This window comes from Chrysemys picta, chromosome 1 (genome assembly GCF_011386835.1).
Source record: "Chrysemys picta bellii isolate R12L10 chromosome 1, ASM1138683v2, whole genome shotgun sequence".
In the NCBI taxonomy this organism is placed as follows: domain Eukaryota; kingdom Metazoa; phylum Chordata; order Testudines; family Emydidae; genus Chrysemys; species Chrysemys picta.
Genome location: NC_088791.1, coordinates 200,476,597 through 200,493,217, shown reverse-complemented (window position 1 = coordinate 200,493,217; position 16,621 = coordinate 200,476,597). Strand labels below are relative to the sequence as shown.

At 38.0% G+C, this 16,621-nt stretch overlaps 1 long non-coding RNA gene across 2 annotated transcripts in view; it reads right to left on the bottom strand.

The window, feature by feature from the left end:
* LOC101936647 (uncharacterized) overlaps positions 1-16,621 on the bottom strand; it is a 182,644-nt gene that overhangs the window by 100,354 nt on the left and 65,669 nt on the right. The gene's annotated exons all lie outside the window — the stretch shown is intronic.

Below are 16,621 nucleotides of genomic sequence, written 5' to 3'. Positions count from 1 at the left end.
ATAATAAGTCCATACACGTTCCTGGCAAAGATTTTAAACAGCATTCTTCTTATACAGTAAACATTCTCAATGTGACAGTTACCAGTTCATAGGTGACGCTCATTAATCCAAGTTGGCTTCAGCAGGCTTTACTGTCTGTCAACAGCTTGGCCAAACCCACAGCACTGATAACTTTGTTATCACATGTTGCTGAATCACTCTAATCTCAGAGTTACAATCTACGGGTAATTCAGCAGTGGAAGAGAGGAAAGCTTCAGTTAGCTCTAATGCAGGGAGTTCTTATAGAGAACCGCCAATTAGCTGCTGACCAATCACAGGCTTAGTCATATGACAGGGCAGTCCCAATTGCACCGCAGAGAACTTTATGAATCGACGGGGTTAAATAAAGGACACTCATTGAGTAAAAAAAAAAAAAAAAAAAAAAGCAGCAAGCTCAAATCGAAAACGCCCAGGCTGAACACTGCAAGTGCCTTACAGCAGGAAACCCCCTCGCCTCACAGGGACACACAGAACTAGACTAGTCTGTCACATATTCAATTAAATCCTCATACTGAGATTTGGTTTACATATCCACTATCTCAACTCATTCTCTGCTCCCACCAATGTCTATTTTCTAAAATAAAATTAAAACAAGCTTTTCCAGCTAATTGTGAGAAAACTTGTAATTAAATATCATGTCTAAAATAAAAACTTCTCTCTCTCTCTTACCCCTCCCCCCCCTAACTCTGAAGTTGAGATTTTCAAAGTAAAGGAAAACATGTAGCCCCCTCCTCAATTTATGTATCAGTTCACTCACCTCAACTTGAAAAATACAGAGTGATTTAAATATGTAAAATAATCAGTGACAACCAACTCTACTTCTCCTGTCTTCGTTCAGTACAATTTCTATTATTCATACAACTTAAAGACTAGACACTACCAATTAATTCTTCATTTATTGTGATTTTAAGGATTTGTTCCACAAAAAAGGAATAGTTTGTAAGAAATCTACAAGTCTAATTGGCAACCCAAAAGATATTGGAGATCACAGCTATCTATAACTCTTTAAAAAATGCACAGGACATAGGGACATGTGTTTGAAAAGAATCAGTGTTTGTCTTTTAACACTCAGAATTGTACCCCATTTTATTTTCACTTTTGCCCCGTGCACAAGGATATGAAGATTACATGGCTGCAGTAACTGCTGTTAGACTGGGACAAATGCAAGGCTTCTTGCCACTGTTGATTTTTGCCAATCCCAATTTATGGGTAGGAAATGTATGCCAGGACAAACCATTTAAGATGACTCAAACTGCCTCATCTCCCCTCCCCCGCCCCCTGTTCCACAGAACAACAAGCCTCTTTAGCAGTGAGGAGTAGGATACTTTGCAGACATGATTCAGAGCCTTAGACTTACAGTAGTTCTCCAGCATACTCTGGATATCTAAAAGAGCTGTCCCTCCTGGTGAAAAAGAGGGCCCATGTTCTATAGCAGAAAACATCAGTATGTCAACAACATCTGTCAGGAACCACTGCCCAGACCAGAACAACATACTTTTTTGAAAAAAGTTTGCCTTGGTGTAAACCCATAATTATAAGGAACTTCTAAGAATCCAGGGGTTATCATAATTATTTTTTTCAATCTACTAAATCCCTTAGAAAGTTAACCCAACTTTTTCCGAATGTAACACTGTTCACCGAGGTGGCCAACCTGAGCCTGAGAAGGAGCTGGAATTTACCAATGAACATTGCCAAAGAGCCACAGTAATTCGTCAGCAGCCCCCGCTACACCACTCCAGCCCCCAGCGCCTCCTGCCCAGCAGTAGCCCCGCCAATCAGCGCCTCCCCTTCCCTCCCCACACCTCCCGCCCACTGCAACCAGCTGTTTTGCAGTGCGCAGGAGGCTCTGGTGGGGAGGGGGCAGAGGGGAGGACATGGCAGGGTCGGGGGAAGGGGAAGGGGCCTTGGGGGAAGGGGTGAAGTTGTGGCAGGACCTGGGGCAGAGCAGGGGGCTGAGCAGAGAGCACTCCCACAGCACATTGGAAAGTTAGCATCTGCAGCTTCAGCCTCAGAGTCAGCGCCTATGCAAGGAGCCGCATATTAACCTCTGAAGATCCGCATGCGGCTCCGGAGCCACAGGTTGGCCACCACTGCTCTTCACCAAGTCCTGTATCTAGAAACTACATTTATTATGTAGCCATCAAGCCACATTTAGTTATCTATTTGGGTAGGCACTACAGTTGATTACTAAAATGTATTTCAACAGGGGACAATTAATCCAATGTTAAAAGCTGCTTGGTATATTTCCAGCAAAATACTAAATTCCCAAATGCCAAAATTCTATCCTAGAAAATCTTTCTATTAACCCCCTCACTCTGCCCAAAACTAGTGGTGAAGCATTTGGATAACAGAAAGACACCTAATGTTTTTAAATCGGAATCAGTTTATCTAATAAGATTTACAATATACAGCAAATAATACTTTATATTCAAGGTGGGTGAGGTAATACGTTTTATTGGACCAACTTCTGCTGCGTAGCTCCAAAAGCTTGTCTCTCTCACCAACAGAAGTTGGCCCAATAAAAGATATTACTTCACCAACCTTGTTTCTAATATCCTGGGACATACATGGCTATGACACCATCGCATACTGTATATTTAGTCATTTTGAAATTTTCCTATAAATACCCGAGATCTTTCACTGACTGCCATTTTTGAAAAACGAAGGAAAACTTATTTTAATTCCATGTATTTTATAGCTTGTGTTTATTTTATTCAAGTTGCAAAACTACCAGTATATTCTATATTGTGGCCCAAATCCTACAATGAGCTTTATTCAGGCAAATATTAAGTGGAACAAGGCAATACCAGGTTAATTTACTCCTCCTATATCTGCTAACAGGTACCTCCATCTTCTTTAAAGCCAAGTGCGTAACAACATAAGAAGTAAAAGGAGGCAGATTTTTAGAGATCTCTTACCTAGTCAATAATCCCAGAATATAATCTCAGTTCATTTTCAGAAGAGATCTAGGGTAATAGATTTATCTGAAGAAGCTCCTTTAAAAAAAAAATCTGGACTATTTCTCTGCCCTGCCCCATAACCATTTATTATGAGATTCTTCACATAAAAATATGTTTCATAACTAGAATATTTTTATGTAAAGTTCATAAACTAAATAACCAATCTTTAATTTTTATTGTTTTTTGAGGATGAAGAATATGTGACTCAGATGACACAAAACCAAAATATTCCATAATAGTATTTTGTATGTATGGTATTTACATAGAAAATGTAAATGTGTTGGTTTGGGAATTATCTGACAAGAAAAGTCAGTCAAAGAACACACACAAAAAAGATGAGAACTAATTTATACCTCCAACTGCTTATTAACTAATTAACCTTCCTAATATCTCTATGAAATAGATATCTTTAGCCTCCTTTAAAAAATGGAGAAACTGAGACCAAGAGAGAAAATTAGTGGTAGACCTGGATTAAAACTCAGAAGTCCTTGGCTCTCAGTCTCAGGCTGAATCAACTGGAACACATTGTGCCTCTCATGCAAACTAACATTTGGTTGAGGAATCTGTGGTTCTATTATATACATGACATTAAAAAAAAAATACTGACATCTGAAACATCAGGTGGTTGATGCTTGCACTGTAGATTCTGCTGTTACAAAAGAAAGACTTGGATATCCATACACTCATCGCAGTTACAGTAAGTTTATGGTGGCAGCATTTCAGTCTTCGTTGAAGAGTATGAGGATGTCCCAGTATGCTTGGCTAATTTCCTTTCCCTCCAACTTGTGCAAGATGTTGTACACACAATGACTGGTAAATAGCATCAACGTGTATGAAGTCTCTAGAGCTCATTGCTATATGTCTGTAGTGCTCAATTTTCAGAGGCTTTGAACTAATGATCTCAACTCGAATTGTGGGTGCTCAGCACCTGTGAATAGCAGAACCTGGATTAATGTAAAATAGTACTTTTAATCATTTTTTATATCTCATCTACCACAGCCCCATTCATTGCAGCTTTGGCTAAATTCTACTTTCAGCTCATATTGTAACTAATATGAACTATTGCTGTTGGTTTTAAATGGAAGGCACTCAGATAACAGTGGTGATGGTTGCTAGGATCAGGGCTTAATGTTCACACTCCCAGTTGTGGATAGGGTTCAACAGTGTGATGATCATCTAGAGGAAAATATCATCTGGTGCATGTTGTAGGAAACAGGGCATACGTCTATTAATTCATGCTAGGACAGCTTTCACCTTGCAAAAAAAAGTTTTAAAACTTAAGATTTTAACAAATAATCTTTAAACTATTTTTTCTACTTTTCCCTGGTGAAACAGACACGTTCTTATAGTTTGTTTTTGTTTAAAACCACTAATCCCCATGAGACAGGATCCCTTTTAAAATAACCATATTTCCATTTCTGAAATATCAGCTTTATAAATGTGAGAATGGCTGCATATTTATACAGTACTACAAGCTGCTTTACCTGTGCCTACTTCTAAAACCAGGTAAATCTCCAGACTAGAATAGAGTACTGCTTTTCATGTTACTTTAACACACAAACAGAAAACTGCTACTGCCTCCATATCACTTAGCACAGGGAAAAGCTTGTTAAATGCATGTAGACATAAGTTATACAGCACTTTGGAAAAGGATTTCTTTTACCCTGTTTTTAAAGTGCCACTCACAATGTTTTCAGACTGCAATGACATAAATATATTGTGGGTAAGGATGGGGGTGGTTTGGGTGGGAGAAGGGGAGGATAGAGGAGGACAGGATTCCATGTCGAGCTGAATCATAACCATGTGAGTAATTTCAAGTTTCTTTTTCCTGGGGCTATGAATCAAATTAAGTTTGTTTTGCTGTGGGTGAAGGAAGAGAGAATATAATAGCATGAATCAGAGCTATCACCAAATATGTGGGATAGACAAAAAATTAATTACAATTACTGCCTTTTCATACAAAGTTTCTGCCATAAGATGTAGCAATTATGTTAATCAATATAAAACAAATTCGCAGGAGCTGAATTTTTCAATATCTTCCTCCTTCCTTTTAATTTTTTCTTTTACAGGTTAGCCCTGTATGAACAGGAGCATGCTTGACATTCTGGTAGATGCCCTTTTGCCCCACACTTGAAGTAAAAGTACTACTACTGGCAATGAAGGGAAAACACAGGGCTGCATTTCATCTTGCCATTAGCATTTTGATCAGAGCACTCAAGACTAGTTTGCAAGTGAAGCTATGTAGAGTACAGGTTTTACAACTTTAGAGCAGACAGCTTGTCATTCTAATGGAGATAATCTGTTTAATGAAGTACACAAAACAGAAAACGCTCAATAATCCTTTGGCTTGGTCTTTTTCTTTGGGAGTGATGAAGTCCTAAAAAGACCATTTTAGAATTTTAGCTCTTATGATACTGGGGTTAAACTATTTACTTTTAAATATGAGATACCAAAAGATATGGTGAGCCTCAAAATGTGAAACCTCTTTTTAAAAAAAGTATTGTTTTTGCAACAGAAAATTCAAAAAGCACCATCAACGTACAGTAGACAGCCAAGAAATTAAACCAAACTTTAGGCTGCATTTCTTTCTTTGCACTAACTATTTTTTTTAAATGACTTATTAAGATTTCAGTATTCTAGAACGTTGAAATATATGCCTCTTAAGTTTATAATATGGAGAAAGTTTTGTTTAACCTAAATGCAGTGTCCTAAAAATAAACAGGCAAAATGATGGTGAAGAGGAAGTTCTCTTCCCCTCTATTCTTTATGTGTCTGCCATATTGTATTTTCAATTCAAACAGTTAAGCAGAAGTATTCTGATGTTTTTTGGTTTTATGTTTACTGTTGTTTTGTAAAGACAATTCTATTTGAGCTATAATAGGTTCTTTCCAAATATACTACTTTGAGATCTGAATTATAATGAAAGAAACACTCTAGGCCAGTGATACTCAGACCTCAGTGGTTCAGGAGCCAAACTGGTGATAAACATTACCCAAAAGAGCCAGAGTAGTATGAATTCATTGTTTCATTTTGTGTGTGTGTGTGTGTGTGCGTGTGTGATGAAACAATGGGTGTTACCACATACACTATAAGGAGAGTGATCAGTTAAGGCGAGCTATCATCAGCAGGAGAGAAAAAGAACTGTTTGTAGTGGTAATGAAAATGGCCCATTTCCAGCAATTGACAAGAAGATGTGAGGAACTGTAGGGGGAAGGGGAGGAAAGGCATGTGGAAATAGTTTTACTTTGTGTAATGGCCCATCCACTCTCAGTCTTTATTCAAGCCTAATTTAATGGTGTCCATTGACATCTGATTTGTGTCCATTTAATCAGACGTCAAGAATTATAACATTCAAAAACCAGTTGGAGAACACTTCAAATCTCCCTGACCACTCGATTACAGACCTAAAAGTCGCACTATTACAACAAAAAACTTCAAAACCAGACTCCAACGAGAGACTGCTGAATTGGAATTAATTGGCAATTGAACACCATTAAATTAGGCTTGAATAAAGACTGAGAGTGGATGGGCCATTACACAAAGTAAAACTATTTCCCCATGCCTCCTCCTCCCCCCCCCCCCCCCCCCCCCCCCCCCCCCCCAGCCCTCCTTACCGTTCCTCACATCTTCTTGTCAATTGCTGGAAATGGGCCATTTTCATTACGACTACAAACAGTTCTTTTTCTCTCCTGCTGATAATAGTTCATCTTAACTGATCACTCTCCTTATAGTGTGTATGGTAACACCCATTTTTTCATGTTCTCTATGTATATATATCTTCCTACTGTATTTTCCACTGCATGCATCCGATGAAGTGGGCTGTAGCCCACGAAAGCTTATGCTCAAATAAATTTGTTAGTCTCTAAGGTGCCACAAGTACTCCTGTTCTTTTTGCGAATACAGACTAACACGGCTGCTACTCTGAAACCTGTCATAAAAATCACACAGTATTTTAATATAATGTGCTGCAAAGAGCCGCAGGAGACACATTGAAGAGCCACTTGTGGTTCCCGAGCCTCAGTCTGAGTATTACTGCTCAAGGCAAAACATTAGCTAGCGTTTACACATCTTGTGCACACATTTATTTTAAGTTTATAAAATTGTGCTTATCAAACAAGCTCTAAGTGAATATACTACAGTTAAAAGAAAATCAATCTAAATTGACTCCTTCCTTCAAACAGTTCCAGATGCTTTTCTACAATCATGCTCTCCCATACGCTCAAGCAAAAAACTGTGTAAAAAGTGTACTCTGGAGGTCAGCAGGCTGAAGGACCGAGAGGGGGGCAAGTTCCATAGTCGAGGGCCCTGTAATACAAAGGCCCAATTCCAGAGAGACATTTATATCAGAACTTTTGATAAAGCACCGCTGCTGTTTCAATTACCTTGAGGGGATATGATGGGAGGGAGAGAAAGGGAGGGTCTCGCAGATAGCCAAGGCCCAAACTACACAGGGATCAAAATCAGTACCCTAAATTGCATTTGTAAACAAACAGGGAGCTAGTGCAGCCTAGAGTACAGATGTTACACACACATTTCCTAAGATTGACACCAGACTTAGTGAACAGCAGCCACTTCCACTAGTTGAAAAGCCAGATCTCAGCTGGTATAAACTGGCATTGCTCTGTTGAAGTTTATTTACATCAATATATACCAGCTGAGAAACTGGCCTTTAGTAACCAGTAAATTATGATACAACATGACATTTTAGTTTTGTAATGAATGTGCGGGTGATTGTGGCAATTTGAAGGTGGCAAGGATGGTATCTGTCCAGTAAATTGAATGTTTGCGCACCTTTGGTCAAGAAGGTTTATAAGCAACATTACCTGGGGATTCAGGACAATCCCCAGCGTATAAAACGTCTTGACCAAAGGTGGACTGACATTCAATTTATGGGGCAGACACTGTCCTTGCTACCCGTCCATATTCTTCCTCCCAGCATCACTTCAGTCTTAGGAGGACTCAGTTTCACCAGTTCACTCCCACCTAAGGCCCAATTGTTGCCAGGTGGAGGGAAATAATTATCTAGGTCTGGTGAGAGACACAGTAAGATAGGTCATGAAGGTACAGGAAGCACCACAGCCAAAAATGCCTCAATCTCATCTCACATACACAATACATGGAGGGTTGACAAAAGAACACAGAACACCACCACTACAATAGAACACCTGCGGCTGATATGCAGTCAACACACGCCACCCTCTGAAATCTCTCAAAAAATAAATAAATAGAAGCACTCTCCAGCCCCCTTCCCTGGAAGGATCTGCAGGAAGCGCACCATCAGTTTGTGGTCAATAATATCAAAGGCTGCTTAGAGATCTAAAAGAATCAGCATGCACACCTGACTTCGGTCCATCACCAGAAAGTCTAATGCAATATCATATCTTTACCAGGACTCAAGGAAGCTCAAGGACTCTGGATAGAGTTGCCTGACCACAAACTTCTTAACCTTCCACAAAAAATGTTTAGTATTAGAGCTCTAGCTGACAATACTTTCATTGTCAAAAGAAGTTTCTTTAAACCATGGCTCAAACAAAACACTCACTTGAGGAAGGCCACACCCACACCAAAACATTGGGGGAAATAATGATAATTTCTAACAATAACTTTCACCAGCAACGCAAGAGACAGTTTTAAATTTGTAGACACGTGTCAACAGCCAAAATGCATCCATAGAAGACACTGCATTTCTCTCATTCAGGAGTAAACCAGCATCTTTATTATCTCCGCAGTTCAACAATAATCATTCGTATTTTTCCTGTTGTGGCATTTGTATTATCACAGCACTGTTTAGGTCTCCAATTAAATTATTCTACAACTGCTAGGCATAAGCCAAACATTTAACTTTCTGATGGCTATTTTTCATTCACAACTGAGATTTCATTAGGAATGGTAGCTCCCAACAAAATATGTACTGTTTGGTAAAGTGCATGCAAGCCTGTCCACCAGCACCAAAATCAATTCATAAAGCAGTTCCCATTTTTGCAGATTTTAGACGAATAAAAATAGTGCTTCCTGTACATACAGAATGGTTTCAGTAGCTCCGTCAATCTGTGTTGGTATATCTCAGAATAGTAGCATTCTACCCACTGAACGGAAAGCTTTTAAGTTCAAGTTCCATTCCAGGACCCAGAAATGTATCAAATTCCAATTATCTGACACAACAGCCTCTGCACTCTTTGAGGTACTGGACTTTAAATTAAAAAAAAAAAGAAAGAGGCTCTGCTGCCTATCTCTGTCAACTGTCTTGGTGCCAAGTACAAACAGTACTTTTCAAAACTGAAGAGCCTGCTATTAAAGCTAACATCCTCCTTTATCAATAAAAACAGGTTTAAGCACAAGGCTGCATTTGAGTTAAATGAATAATGATGGCTTCATTTGCTTACCAAATCATGAGTCTAATCCAAAGGCTGTTGAAGTCAACTGAAAGGCTCCTATTGACTTCATAGGCTTTGGATCAGGTCCTATGTTACCAATAGCTACTTACCTCAGCAATTTAAGACATTTTATGTACCTCATGTCAGACTCAAAACTCAAATTCTGTTCCAGTTTCTTACAAATCACATACGCTTTAATTTCTACTATTTCTGAAGTACTTCAAGAAAATGCAATGAGAAATTCCATTATCAAATGCAGATGTCTAGTAGAGTTTGTATTTGAAAGGGTGCACAGATCACATGGGAGCATAATGAAAATCTATAAATGTACGTCTATTTTCTCCCATTACATGATGGGAAACTAGGGGAGAAATCCACAATTGAACTCAAGAACACAATTCATTATTAAACTCAATAATTCAATGTAAAAAATTCTATTTCAAAATTCAAGAATACAATATTTTCTGTGTAAACACCACCACTTTCCCTTTTCCATACATTTTAACTGTTAACTTTAAAAGGCACTCTGATTACTATGATTATTTTGGGGGGTTGATGGGCAGAAGTGCAAATATAAGTACCAAAATACATTTGCAAAACTTGTTATTTTGAACTTTTGTTTTAAGCATGTTCCAGGAGAGTTCCTAGGTTGAAAGATACGTTTTGTACCCTGTTATGGTATGCCTCCCTTTATTTGAGATGAAGGGAGAAAGCATTTGACTCATATTGGTTAGTGAGGTCCAGACAGACTAACTCATGTGTCAAATGCCTTCTCTACCTCAACATTAAATGCAAATAGGTGAAAGAGAGAAAGGGAAAGAGTAATAATAAAGTAAACAACCCAAAATCAAGTCAATGCCTCCTCTTGGTTGCAGTAAGTCTTATATGTGCCTGTTGGTGCTTCTTGGGGCAGAGACAGTCTTTTCCATGTATCTTGTACACTGGCAATCATATTGTGGGGTTCTTCTAACTAAGAAGATACATTCAGATCTGTTTTTTGATGTTGTACTTTGCCACTTTGGGATATAAAAGAGTCACACACACGGCTCTCGACTTAAATGATACAGTCAGTAATGCTCCTAATTCAAAAAACAAGTCATCATAGAAACAGAAAGACTTTGTTTTTGATTATGCCACCCAGACCGAGTCTGTGGCTATACATTGAAATATTTGGCAATAGCTAAACCGCAAGTATGCAGCAGCACTGTGAGTACTAGCAATAATGTTTGCATTTTGTTTATGTGGAATCCTAACCAACACAACATTGTAAACAAGTGTATCAAAACCAAATAATACCAAAATCTCTAAAATGATTTCAGAAGATACAAATCATGGAGTTTAGTCAAATTTGTTCTTTAATGACCTAAACAAAAAGTTTAGAATATACAACCGGTAGTAATTCTGTGTACATCTCTGTATACTGAGAAATGGCACGGAGATGGCAGAACCCTTCCTCTCCCAACTATTGACAGTTCAAGCAGGTTAGGGCTGACACTGCATAAGACTTAGTGCTCAGTCTTAAAGTCTTAATTTCTTGAACTGAAAATCTGAGAGATGTTATTCCCTGAGGCATGACAAGATGGAATTGTTCCTCAATATCTGCAATCACCTGAATTTCACATTCAATGCAAGTATCCTGTATGTACAGTAATATACTGTGCCTTACTTCTTTCCTTCGGGTTCCATAGGGGTACTGTACATTAGGCATGAGTTCTTGGTTCATTATCTATCTCAACATCTTTTTGTATTTTTTGTGGCTTTCATAAAGTTTAGTAAAGATTTTATTTTAAAAAAGGAAGACAAGTCTCAAGTTTGCTATAGCTAAAGAACTATATTGCTTAATACAAGAAGAGAAGTTATGATAAATTCTGCCACAACAATACTACAATACCAATACATTTAAACAGACCCATGGCTCAAACCAACTTTTCTGAAAATATAGTTTTGCTCCCTCTAACAGTATGTGTATGAAAAATGCCTAGTTTGTTGGCTCCAAATATAAACACTACTTCCTATCCAATTAACTTATTTAAAAATATATAACTTAATTTTTTAAACTGACAGACCTACACTGTATTCACACACAAGAGTACATAGAAAAATCCATTTGTGTGTGGATCAATGCATATCTGAGTGCTACTTTGTAAAGCACAGATCTACCTTTGAAATATGTGACTTAGGACGTAGTGAGGCATAGAATGTCCAGGGTTAAAAGGTTGCGTAGAATTCAAAACTTTTAAAGAGATACTGTCAAATTATGGTGCTCAAGTTTGCAGAATCCATATAATATTTGCATTTTCTTCCTTATTAAAACAAAAAATAAAAAATATCAGTTCTTTCCCTTGCAAGAAATGAAAAATATAGCCCATTCATCAGCAACAGTGCACTAGCATGTGTGCATGAAAGGGGAAAATAATTGATATGGGGTTCTCAGCTCCAACCAAGGATCTCACTTGCCCAAGGGTGGTCTCTGCCTGAGGGGTGGGGGAAGATAGGGATGGGTGGGAAGAGGGAACACTTACTGTTTTACAACCGCACCAAGCATTTCCTGCCCCCAATTCCACTTCTTACAGAGGGAAACTTTGAAGCCAGTGGATTTGATTATTTGGCATATTTAAAGTCTTCTGAACAGTAATGCTCACTTACATGTACAAGGTTTAGCCTAATGGGGTCAGGAAGACCTTCTTCCCACTCACCTAATTGACAACTTTCCTTGAGTGCAATTTGTATGGATTATCAGATAACATTAGCTGTTGGCTCAGTGGAGTAAAATGCATCAGTTCACCGATTTTGAATCTTAAAGCAATTGTGTTAAAGGGTGACTGCAGGGGTGGCAGTGTGTTTTGTTCAGGGCAACTGGTCATTCCAACCTGGTAGGCATGAGTCCTGTGTGCTACGGTTGGAGTCCATTAGCTCTTTCTTCAATACATCTCTACCCAGATATAATGCGACCCGATATAACACGAATTCGGATATAACGCAGTAAAGCAGCGCTCCGGGGGGTGGGGCTGCGTGCTCCGGCAGATGAAAGCTCGTTCAATATAACGCGGTTTCACCTATAGCGCGGTAAGATTTTTTGGCTCCCAACGACAGCGTTATATCGGGGTAGAGGTGTACTTCAAAAGCAAGTGGGTCTCTCCAAGGCACAAGGGGAAGAGTTGTAGAGACATAGATCATCATCATCATCTAGCAAATAAGGAAGAAGCACCCCACCATGGATGAGCCCAATCTTACTGGATGAAGGTTTGGCTCAAGATTACCACTAAGGTACCTTTATCTAGGTACAACATTTGGATCCTCTGGTGACAGTGGGACCTTCACTGAGATTTGAGCATGATTGCAGTGGCTAAAGAAGCTGAGTTTGTGTCAAGTTTGATAAAGTGGCAAGCACTGGGCTTTGAAACCAAAGTATTAGTTTGAAAATGTTACTGGCTGTCCCAGAGGTACCACCTACAATGCTATAAAGATCCATATTTTAAGATGATTGCTAAAAAGGGATATCTGCAAAAATATTGGATTGCATTACCTTAAATTGCATTACTGAACAAGATCTTACTTGTTCTTCAAAGTTAACAAAGCCACAACATTTAATACAACTTTATCATTTCATCCAATGAATATACATGAAATTAAAATCTAAGGTTCCGGAAAATATACAACTATACAAGAGATGTGAAAAAGTTGTGTAGCTGTCTAATCGGAAAATAAATCTGTGGAATAATGGATAAATTAGGAGTAAAAGAATGACTATACTATTTTCTGTTTTTTTTCCACCAGGTAGTCACCATTCTCTCTGTCTAGCTTGGTGTCCCTAGTCAAAGTAGTACCACAGATGGTAAAAAGTCAAAACAAAAACAGAAGAAAAATGCCTAATTCCATCCCTCTGTAATATTCCTAGTTCACTGTATTTCAAGATAAATGAATAGTCTTGACTAGCTCTTTAAACCTTTGGAGACAGCACACCAAAATAATATAAATCCTCTGAAGCATTCATTTGGCTGGTAGTTTGAACAGTGCCACCTTAGACAACCCCCTACAGATCCTAGTTTATTCAATACTGCCCATAGACTCTACCCCCAGGTATATAAACTTAAGTCAGGCAGTTCCAGGTATAAGGATTGTTAAGCCTTTGAATAGCAGACATACAACAAGTAAAAGTAAAATGCATCAAGGTAATACATAGCATTCACCCGTATCAATAATCCTGAAGGCACACAGTTTATAAAACACCACCCCACCCACAACCTATGCCTCTAACTAAAATACATTTCTATTTCCATCCTACTTGTCATCTATCTTCTAACAATGCAGGTGAACTAAAGTCGGTTAGTTATATAGGCAAAATATATCCCAACACTTCAAGAATCTTTTGCTTTCAGTGCAGATGACACCTCTAGAGATTTCACTGCACTGGGATTTGTTTCCGACATATATTAGACATTCTTGGAAGAATGCTGGACATACAGTTTACCACCATAAAAGTCTTCTCTTTAAATATGTATGTTCATTAAATTATTAAAACAAGCTTGTCCTGATGTTTAAATGTAATACTGTTCCCTAGTTAGCTGTAATATATCTGAAATCCCAATGTCCAACAGAATATTATTTTGCTAATACAATGTCTATAGCCAGTAACGATTGCTTAGCTTCAGTGAGCTCAGATTTTAGGTTTACTGTATGACATTACTCCGACACAAATACTACATCCCCGATGAGTTTTGCAATCTCACCTCAATGATGAATGTTTATTTTAGTATCTAAAAAGTAACGGTGTATTTTGTGAAATGTCTAGCCATTTCACAGCATCTGTATATTTCCAATAACCAACAATAGCTTTCAAAGTTTTTGCTGCTATATGAAAACTAAGAATATGCAGGAGCCTGATGAAAGTTTAGTGACACTCCAATTACATATTGGATACCTCAACTCATATATAAATGGTTACCACTTTCCTTTTCCAAATGTCAAAGAAATGGCAATTCATTGGCAGAGTACAAAAGACTTGGGTACTTCTGAAAATTCTGTCCTTTGTCATAAATTCTTTGGCAACCAATGCCCTGCTCAAGTAAGGAAGTCTGACTTGCTCCACCTCAGAAGTAAGTTTCCTATTGCTTGTACAAGTTCCTCTCTTAAAAGGTGACTCTTTCACTGCCTTCCCAAAGGAGCAGCATGTGTCACCAGGCTACCTACTGACAAAACACATACACAAAACAAGATTACTGAAATAAACTAAATACTACAAAAATGCCATGCTATTTTGTAATCTTGTATTTAGAACAGCCATTTTAATACTTTAATACGAGTATTAATATGAAATCACACTTCAGGCATATGCTCTTTGTACACTTTTCCCCTGAATTTCAGGAAAGGTGGGAAACGTACAGGTCTCAAAGAAAACAGCACCGGTGTACAATCAAGAAAAAAATCCATCTCTACGTTTTTGATTTTGTTTTTACATTTTCCATAGAAAAATAAGTGTGGTTTCACCAACAGCTTCTAGCATTAACACACTTACTGGTTATAACATACACATTTAAAATATGTGCTTCCCTAAAAATACGCAGTACAAATTCTACAGGAGTTGTTAGAATACCCTCCCTCTCCCCTTGTGCATAACACACTCATCCACTATTACTCAAGAGAGGTCATGATATGCATTAACATTTATAAGTTGGCAGCTATTCAGGTTGTCTGCCTAGTAGCTGGCTAAATGGACTTTATTCTCCATTTTGGTAGACTTGAGTGAACTATCATTAAAAAACAAAACAATACAGAATCATTTGTATTCCTAGTTTCACTTTTCTCAAATCCATGGTGCATTGCAAACATTTCAGTGATACAGAAATAATGGATAAAATACTCTGTTATTAGTTTCTAATACAGCTTTCAAATATTTTAGAGATCAAAAATAACGAACAGCAATATTGGGTAAACTTATATCTGAAAAGTATTTTAAATAGGAAGAATATTTCCTCTAGTTAGAGGCAAATTCTTGTTACTCCTTTAAAATGAGAAATGCTATGTGCTTCAGGGGAGAAAAAAAGAGACACTAGTAAGAACGAGCTGTTCACCATTTTTGAGACAAATACTTTAAAAAAATACTGCACACAGAATACATTCATAACTACACCAAGACACAGAGAAGAAAACTGAAAAGGAAGAAAAGATAATTTGTGAAGTTTTGAATGAAACTAAAAAGGGACAAATCTTACCCCAACATGTTACTTTTAAAGCTTTTTTCCCCAGAAAGTACTTATGTATAAAACATGAATAAAGTTAATTTGCAATGGAAAGGATTTGAGAACCAAAGTACTTCATTTCTGCATAGGAGTTAAGATTTAATGTTCGAACAACCTATAGTTTTTGCTTATAAATTATTTCTATTTTTACACTGAGGCAAACTATAAGTTTTTAGATTTAATGCAAGATTACTAGCAGCAATTGGCACAAACCCCTGAACAACATTGTGGGCTGTATCTTTAAAAGGTGTCAGAGGAAAAGCAGATGAAATGCTGTAATCTCCACCCACTGTCGTTTAAGAACAGCTGCCTACGCACTCCACACACCCAGCATCCTGCAATCCGCCCTTCTTTACAAACCTACTGCATTAGGCGATGGAAATTCAGGATATACAACCACAGTGGCCCCCGAGAAGTCTGTAGCCAGCGTACCACGCAGCATTTTTGTGACCTCTACCCACTTGGTCATACTTCCCCGTTATATCCTGTGAGTGGGCTGTCTAATGGAGTCAGTGCTTCCCACAGCTCTACCAGACTGCAGAAACCGCCCTTATCCTGGAAATTACAAACCCCGTTCTTTTAAACATTCCATTCTCCTCTAACACCAGCAGGGTTTCCTGCTCCCCTCCCCTTCCAAACAACAGGTCTTTCAATGTAATTCTCCTCCCTGGTAACACCTTTAACTATTTAGCTATTTAGTACAGTGCTTAAACTTTACCTCCCTTAAAGGCACATTCAGTTTCTTTGGTAACCTATATGCTTATAGTATATTTATACACACATACACTTATGAAAGCAATCAGTATTTAACACTGAAGTTCTCTATTAAGAAGTTTTGTGCATGACAACTGCTTACATTAACAATTCAGCTAATCTTTAATAAAGAATCCAATTTTACTTGCTGAGCAGAATTCCTGTTGCTAAGAAATAGTTCTTTACTTTGGCTAAGTCTTTTCTGACAACCTTGGAACAAAATCTATCCATTATCTTTATTAGTAAAAGATCCTTA